The 9380-nt window shown below is 43.0% G+C and overlaps 1 non-coding gene across 1 annotated transcript; it reads right to left on the reverse strand.

Moving 5' to 3' along the window:
• Nucleotides 1–7707: 7707 nt before the first annotated feature.
• TRNAQ-CUG lies at nt 7708–7779 on the reverse strand. The gene has a single exon. It is a non-coding gene; the product is annotated as a tRNA-Gln (tRNA).
• Nucleotides 7780–9380: the final 1601 nt, after the last annotated feature.

Here is a 9380-nt window from a genome sequence, read left to right on the forward strand (position 1 = left end):
CGACCAAACTGTTTTCACTGTTTTCCAGGAAAGGTGGCATTCCAGACCCATCCTTCTCTCTGCCAGTTTAGCTCCCAAGAGATTGGTGAGTGAAGACTCCGCCTGTCAGATCCACAGGTCACTCCTCATCCAGAACAGGGGAGCTCTGGGCCAGCGTGCCTCCAGGCTGGGAGCGGGCAGGTGGGCCTTGACTGCTTGTCACGTCTTCACTCACCATTCTCCAGGGTGTATGCAGAGACTCCTCTTCCCTGAGTCTAACGGGATGGTCCGGTATGCTTTCAGTGGAGCTTGGAGAAGGAATGACTTGCAGGAGCAGTGCTCTGAGGATAGAACCAGACTTACTTATGCAACGTAAGCCTGGGGCCTAGCTGATGGGATGAGTCAAGTTGCACCACAGTATGGCTACAAATGCCAATTTTCAAGCTGTTGGGCCTTAAGGGAGGACTTGTCAGGAGAAAGAAGGGTCAGAGCAGGGGCAGGCAGGGTGGTGCAACCTTGCTTCTCCCTACAGCTTACGCCGTGTTACCCACAGTAGCAGCAAGAAATGCTCAGTTAGGGAACCAAAGCTCACACCTCCTTTTCCTTTTGATTTGCACCTCAAGTTACTCCTCCACATTCACCTCTCCCCCAGGCGGGTGGGACAGGCAGGGCAGGAGGCCTCTTGGGCCTGAGAACAGAGTGGGGAAGCAAGGGCAGATACAAGGCTCTGGAACCAGTGGCAGGCCTGTGAATGAGCTGTAACACATTGTTTAGCACTTCTTAGCATCCTGAAGGGAAAAAAGGACAAGAACAACTCCCTGAAGACATCTATCTCCTGTTTTGCTTTGTGGATACCTTTGAAGAGGCCTAATTAGAAAAATGAGTCATCTTAAATTGGTTAATAAAATGAAAATTGTCAAAATACTGTAGATGTCAATGATGTAGAAAGGACTGGGAAACGCAGGCCAATGCAGAGGCAGAAAGATGTCGAGCAACTTGCCCAAGCCCACCCAAGTAGTGAACGTGAGACTCTGGATTTCAACCCAAATGGCTCCAAAGTCTGGGCTTCTTCCTCTCATATGACCAGTTACCAGACTGGAACCCTAACCCAGGTCTCTGTGACTCTTAAGTATTCATGCTGTTTGCTCCAGCAAAATAAATGGGTGATACTATGTCATATAATTTAGTCACATAGTCATGTTTCCATAACCTCACACCTCCTGTCACCTTCACGAGATTCTGTCTGTTACAAGAAAGTCACAGCTTGTGCCAGACACTCAAGGGATGAGATCACACAAGGGCATGACTAATGGTGGGGTGGTGGTTATGGGGACCCTATTAAGAGTCTGCTCGTTAGGCTGGTTTCTGATCAGTTCATCTCTACCCCCTGACACATGTGTGTCGTGTCCTACAGTGCCAACATTCTGGGAAATGAAAGAGAAAAAACTAGGCTGGGGTGAGTAGGCATTGCCCATTCAATAGAAGGCACCCAGAAAGAATTTGCTGAATAATTTTATTTTACATGGGATATATTACATATTTTTAAATATTACTTTTTGTTTAATCTTACACTAATGTACTTGTTCCCATTACAACAAATATCTTTGAAACTATAATTCTGAAAAGTCCACGTATTTTGCCCAAATGGAAGATACTCAGGGACCATGAACTTCACGTCTGCTTTGTGTTCACAAATACTAAACGCATTAAGCTCACAGATATTTGTTACAATGAACTAAAGATTATAGTTTGTTTTGATATTCCAAGTATTTTTCTTACTAATGCTGAGATGAACATCTCTCTATGAAAATCTTTATGCACATCTGTGTTTCCAAAGGATTGAAACTGAAAAGTGAAATCATTGGGTTAATATGGAGAAACACCTTCAGACTTTTGTTATATATTTCTTTCCAAGTTGCTGGTCTTCGTGTCCCTGCCCAGGGTTGTTATGAGGAGCAAATGAAATGACCTTGACCAATGAAAGATCTTTTTTTCACCTGGAAAGCTTGTCATCTTTTCTATGTTTTCTTTTGACTTGTCTTCCTTTTTCTTATTGAGTTATAGAAGGTGTTTGTTGCTGTTGCTGTTCTCACTGTGAGGATTTTGTATTGCTATATCTTCTCCCACTTAGAAACTTGCATTTCACCCAAATAATGATGTCTTCAGATGATCACACGTTTTTAGCTTTTTTAACTTTCTACTGAAGAATAACATACATTCAGGGAAGTACCCTGAACATCAGGGTAAAGCTCACTGAATTTTCTCACACTGAACACATCAGTATAACCAGCACCTAAGAAACACTAAATACCCCAAAGGCCCCCTTGTGCAGAGTGATATTTATATTAATCAATGTAAACTTTCAGATTTTTTCTGATACTTCTTCACTCTTTTCAATCATCTGGGCTGTTTTGGGCTTCTTTCCTCAGGACAGGTACTTTCTAGCTTCCTTCCATTGTGATCAGAGAAGACGTATTAGTTCAACCTTTTAAAAATTTGCTGAGACTTGTATGGCTTCATATAAGTTCTGTTCTGGAGACTGTTTCTTGTGCACTTGAGAAGGATGTGTATTTGACTGTTGTTGGGTGTAGTGTTCTACATATATCAATGGATTTTGTTGACTTAAAATATTGTTCAAGTTCTCCATTTCCTTTTAAGTCTTCTTTGCAAATGTTCTGTCAGTCATTTAATTTTGTTAATGTTCACTTCATATACTTCATATACATTTGGAGCTCTGTGGTATGATGTGTCTGTTGTGCCTCCTTGACGAGTTGATCCTTTATCAGCATATACTATCTTTCTTTGTGTCTTGTCGCAGTTTTTTGACTTAAAGTCTATTTTGTCTAATATTATTATAGCCACCCCAGCTATCTTTTGGTTACTATTTGCATGGAATATCTTTCTCCATCTTTTTGCTATCAGTTTAATCATGACTTAGATCTAAATATCTCATGGACAGCATATCATCAAATCATTTAACATTGTTTATTGAACCAATTTCTGTCTTTTGATTGGAAAATGTAATCCATTTACAGTTGGAGTTAAAGTACCAATGAGGAAGAATTTACTTGTGTCATTTTGCTTTTTGTTTTTTGTATTTCTTATATCATCTTTGTTTCTAATTTCTTTCATTACTGCTTTCTTTGATGTCTAGTTGATTTTTTGTAGTGTAGTATTTTGATAATTTTCTCATTCCTGTTGTTTGTACCTTTTTCTTAAAAATATTTTACTTATTTATTCTTAGAGAGAGGGGAAGGAAGGGAGGGAGAGAAACATGGATTGGTTGCCTCACACACCCCCACTGGGGACCAGCTGCAACCCAGGCCTGTGCCTTGACCAGAATCACCAGAGACCTTTTGCTTTGCAGGAGGATGCCACAGGAGCCAGGGCCTGTTGTTGTATTTTTAGATATTTTTTAGTGGTTAATTAGAGTTTGTAGCAATTATAAATAACATCCTGAATTTAAAACAATATAGTTTGAGTTGATAGAAACTTACCAACTTAGCTTCAATAGAATACAAAAACTCTGCTCCTCTGCATCTATGTGTCTTTAAGTTTGTTGTCGCCACAAATTGTTTTATACATTGTGTGCCCATGAATATAGATTTATTTTATGTATTTACCTTTTAAATCACCTGGGCTGGAAAAAGAGGAGTTAGAAAACAAACAAACAAACAAGTATACTAGCTTTGATGTTAGCCTGTGTAGTTACTCTTACTGGAGTTCTGTATTTTCTCAAATGACTTCAAGTTCCTATCTAGTATCCTTTTATTTCAACCTGAAGGAGGTCCTTTCACATTTCTTGTAGGGCACTTAGCAGCAGACTCCCTCAGGGCACTGCTGTGACAATAAACAAAGAAACATAAGAATTACCCTGACTTGAGGAAGTGAAGAAAGTGATATGTAAACCTGTCAATTATTCAGAGAAATGAGGAGGCAGTGTCTGGCCAAAGATTTGACTGCTCCTTTTGATATAGGGAGATCTGATCAGATCACCTGGGAGAAGCAGGCAGGGGCCGTAGAAGGAGGTTGGCGGAGGCAATGGTAAACATTCTAGGATGCAATTGGCTGAGAAGTTGAACTCCTCCAGAATGGAATTGTGGGCTAGAAGATTTGAAATAAAAGAAGGGCTCTTGGGCTTCCGCGCTGGCTATTTCTAGCTCTCTTTCCCTGGAGGATGCTTGCATTTCCCAATGGGTAGTATTTTGAGTGGCAGGCACTCCGGGTACAGCTTAGGATCCGGCTGGCCTGGCAGAGGGTGGCAGGGTTATTCTTCTCTGGCTGTTCCAGAGAGGACAAGATCCGAGGCAGAAGTCTGCCATTCTTCCAAAATTGTGTAGCTTTTGTATCTTATGTTGTTTTAGTTTGTGAACTAACCCTATAGGAATAAGATAAAAATGAACAGGAGGAAATGCTAGGAGAACTCAGGTATTAGATTTAGCCTTAATTGATAGGCTTAAGTGATTAAAACTATAATTAAAGAGTTTAGCCTTAATTGATAGGCTCAAGAGACTATCAGTTAACCCCTATCACAGTGGAAAGGTGTTACTCCAAAATTGTGAAGTATTTGCATAAAGACTCCTTTCCTTTACCAACAAACTTTTGCCTCTGGAATTTTGCCTAGAGGACGACAGCGGGCAACAGGACCCGTCCTGCGGTTCTGTAATGCTTTGGCTCCAAAATTTACTCCTCGCCTGAGAGTCACCAGCTGAAGTTCATGGAATTGAGCTCTAAGACAGCAGAGCATTTACACTATGTGAGAAGCAAATGAGTGAAGGGAGAGGCAAGAAGAAGCAGGAAAGTTGTGTAAGGTGTAAGTTTTATTTTGGCAGCTCAGAGATAAAGAGCAGAAAACACACATCTCCATTCCTGAGCGCCCAAAAAGGCTGGGATTCAAACCCATGGGTGCAGAGCACAATGGATTAGTACTCCTTTGCCTTAACCACTGAACCCCCTTGTTCCACAGAAACTCGTATTTTTGAATACTCCTTTAAGTGTTACTTTCCACAAAGCCTTGCACTTTGACCCTGACATGTAGCTAACTGTAGACATCTTAGAGAATGTTCACAGGGAAGCAGGCCTTTGCACCTTTCTCCGTATCTTAATCTGCCCTCTGCAGCTTCAATTGTCCTTCTTCAGTCTTCACACTTGCCTCCCAGTCAAGGTGAAATTCTTTCTTTTCTCCCCACACTCCCGAATTTCATTCTCTGTGACACTGCTTAGACCTCCCCTCTGCCTGCGCTTCGCCCGCCTTCCCTCTGTTCACTCCTCAGTTTCAGCTTAAACCCTGCAGCCCTTCCTTCCCTTCCTCCCTCCTCTGTCCTCCTCTTTGCCCTCACCCTCTTCCTCCTTCTACCCCTTTTTATGGAGGCTTTGCAGTTAAAAAATTTTCAAGAATATGTTTTCTCCCACAAGCATATTTTTATATTCCATACCTGCCATGGAATTATATCCTAATATCATGTATTTTAGGCTCAAAACCCTATCAAGCCACTATGCACAGCAAAGTACTTTCATACAGTGAAATCTAATTTTTTTAGGTATTTCCAGTGACTATGCATCTGTTTAAGCATTTTTCTTCTGAACTCAAATTACCTTCACATTTAATAGTAGCGTACAATAAAATATATGAATAAATAAATTTGAGAAGCTACTATATATGTAAAGTATAATTGCATTGGAAATGTGTCTTTTAGTGAAAGGGCTGGGGGTATTTTTCCCCACCACTTCATGCATCCACAGATAAAAACTTATTATGGCTGGAATAATTTGGTGGATATTAACAGCAAAAAGACCACGCGTTTGTGGTTTCAAACAAGCGTGGGGCTTACAAATGGTGCTCTTAAAATTATTTAAGGTGCATTATTTAAAGTAGACTCTTCAACACATTTCCACTGTTAATCTAAATTTAATAAATGGCAGCAATAAATGAAACTAATAGCGAGCAAGGAACTTGCAATCACATAAAAATATACCTTTACAAAATATGGGTACACATTATTTTTTTTTGGTGTATGGGTCAATGCTCCAACCAACTGAGCCACCTGGCCAGGGAAAATATGGGTACATGTTATTTTTGACAAAAGATTGATTTTCCTATGTGTCTGAGTAAGTGTAAGAAAAGTAAAGCATTGTTTCCTTGACATATAATGTCCCTTTTCATTAAAGGTGAAATGTTGTTAGTAGATGAGGAATTTATCATCTCCTCCGGCATGAAATCATGTCTTGTGTAGCCCTGTGTCTTGTTTACAGGGAGACACCAGTATTTCCAACTGTTTTCTTGTCAAGACGGAGTATTTCTAGCCCTGGGGTAACCTGCCAGCCGGAGGTTGTACCAAATTTAACAAAGGTGGAGAGGCACGTGGTCAGGCAGGCGCGTCCGGGAAGCTTTGCGCTGAGTCCTGGGGCCTCCCCTTCCCCTATCCTCCATTTGTACTTTTTGCCATTACCATTTACCCGCCTTACACTCCCTCCCCCACCTCTAAGATCTTTCTAACGCTGGAGCTGGTTTCTCCCGTCCATATGTTTCTTCCATCTGGCCTCTGTCCAAAACCAAACGTCCTAGCAATAGCCGGGGCGACCCAGCTTCCCGTTCTGCACAGCAGGCTCCTGGCTGCGGGCCCCACGAGGACCTGCGGGGAGCCGAGGGGCGGCGCGCCCGCAGCAGCCTGCGCGCCCTCGCTGGTGAGGGAAGAGTGAAGGGAAGAAATGGAGACACTACAGTCAAGCTAACAAGATTATTTGAATCAGAATGGGCCGTAACCTGCAGAATCATTGTTATCTTCCTTTAATTACCCTGAGGACTTAAACTTTTGAGATCTTCAGTTGCGCGTCCGTGCCCCGACGTACAGAAATCCTTGGATAATCAATCCTCGGAAGAATTTATGAAACGCTGTTCCAGGCCACCGGATATCCGGCCGCTACCAATCCGGAGGCTACGAATGCAGGACTGATGCTTCTCAATAACGTGCTTTTTGCTATAAAAACGCTCAACTGTTCTTTTTCTGTGGAACAGTCCGGGTATTTCCTGATGGTGTCTCCAGAACTGCAGTTCGCTTAAGACCCCTGAATAAAACTTCGCCATCTAGTTCGAAAGAAGCCCCCGGGTTATTTATGCTCGGGGAACCGGGGCAGCGTGCAGAGCGGGGGGGGGGGGGGGGGGGGGGCCGCATGTTAATCAGCATCCGCCCGCGGCCTGTGGTTGGTTCCCCGCCCTCGCCCCGCCTCGCCCCGCCCCCGCCCTCGCCCCGCCCCCCCTCCCCGCCACAGCCACAGCTCGGAGCTGGGAGCTCGGGCTCCGCCCCTCTGCGGTCTCTCGGACGCACAGTTTTCTCTCCGCCTCCTCCACTAGTTGTCTCGGGATAATCCTTTTCTTAAGTCCCATCCTCACTTTTCTCGGTCCACGACTATCCCCACATTTCCTCTCGCTCTTCCCGCCGACCACCTGTCTCCTCATTTTTACCTTTTTTTTCTAGAGATTTCCAGTTCCAGCAAACTCGGGCGCTTCTCGTGTGCATTTTCTCTTGAGCTTTCTCCGGGGCCCCGCCCCGCCCCGCCCCGCCCCGCCCCCAAGAAACAAATTGCTCACACCAAGCATTAACCTGTTCTTTGGCTGGTGATTGCAGACACCGGGCGAGGTGGGAATATCGGAAATGAGCTTGGGAGCCGGGGTTAGTATGCACAAGAAAGCGGATTGTACAGAGACAATGTGGCAAAAGTGACACAGCGAGGTCCCACCGAGACTTGAACTCGGATCGCTGGATTCAGAGTCCAGAGTGCTGACCATTACACCATGGGACCTGCAGGTTGGCATATCTCTATAAACTGTTTGATGATATAGTTCTTCCTTTCAACGCCCCCGCCCCCTCCCCCGACAGTTTTTAAGGTATGGAATCCGTCTGCTTTTCCTCCTCTAGAATTAAGTGGTGGACGGTCACCTGTCCCATGCCCGCCAACACCTTTTACACCAGAGTCTTCATGGAAAAGACACGTGGGTAGAGGAAGCGTCCTGAACAGACCCACCTTTCGTGGCGCTTCTTCCAGGGCCATCAGGGCCGTCGGTTAAATCAGAGTTTTCAGAGACATGGAAAAACTACCTTTTAAGAACTTCTTTTTGCCTTGTATCTCTTGTTGATTTGAAAAAGGTTAGTTGCTATTTGGAAAGACAATTTAAAATCAAATAAACTTCTAAAAAAGTTGCCAGTTATCTTTTCCACTTTTTTGTTTTTTCCATCAGGCAGAGCTCTCGCCTCTGAGCCCTCTGCCCTGCGCGGCTGCAGCTCTCTGCTCAGCCGCTGCTCCTGGAGCGAAGAGAACGATCCAGTGTCTGGGGAAATATCGAATTCATAGGAACTGAACTGGGTCATCATTGAATTAAATGATAGCAAGAGCGACGGATTTGAAACTTCTTAGGACATTGTGCATTATATGTTATTCTCTGCTTTGTACCGGTTAAGAATCAAGAAAATAAACAAACCTATGACCAATATGGGCATCAAACTCACAATCTTGAGTTTTTCAAACCCTGTCCTAACCAACTGAACTAACTACCCTTTCACTTAATAAAAGTTTTTTTTAATGTTAAGTTCAAAATAGTTGTTACTTGTATAGCAATGATTTCTGATGCTTCATTTAAAATGTCGTGTTAAGAATTCCTGTCATGCTAAGCCATTAGTGCAAATGCAAATGAACCTGAGTGTGGATCAGAGGATTGTAGGTTTAACTTCTCAGCGGATTGACTTTCTTTCATTAATCTTTATGTGCATTTTGTTTAAGTTACAGAGAAATGCTCCCTCGGATTGTTGCTGCTACCCCATGGCACAATTTTAGCTGTTGCTTAACTTGCAATGAGTCTTCAAAGTCATTAAAGCAACATCCATAATCTAAGATTTTATTTTTTTAAATCTCATACTGCTAATGATGGGGAGAAGATCACGTAGAGAGCTATAGAACATTTTGAATCAAAGAGGCTTTAAAGGACAAGAAGCAAAAAAGGAAAGAAAGTGTGGGTCTAAGAGCTTTATATTTTTCTCATTGGGCAACAACCCAACCCAGATATGAAAACAATGTAAATGTCCACCCATAGATAAGTGGGAAAATAAAGATGTGGTATATTCCACATATCCGTGTGGTAGGGAATATTATTCAGCTCTGAGAAAGAAGGAAATCCTGAAAATTGTGACAGCACTGGTGAACCTTGAGGGCGTTATGCTAAATGCGATAGGTCAGCTAGAGAAAGACAAATGCCATGTGTGATCTCTCCTATCTAGAATCAAACAATGACAACAACAAAACCAAGCTCACAGGTACAGAGCACAGATTGGTGGTTTTCAGGGGCAGAGAGTGGGGTGGTGGGAGAAATGGGTGAAGGGAGTGAAAAATAAAAACCAAATCATAAATAA

This window comes from Phyllostomus discolor, chromosome 14 (assembly GCF_004126475.2).
Source record: "Phyllostomus discolor isolate MPI-MPIP mPhyDis1 chromosome 14, mPhyDis1.pri.v3, whole genome shotgun sequence".
Lineage (NCBI taxonomy): Eukaryota > Metazoa > Chordata > Mammalia > Chiroptera > Phyllostomidae > Phyllostomus > Phyllostomus discolor.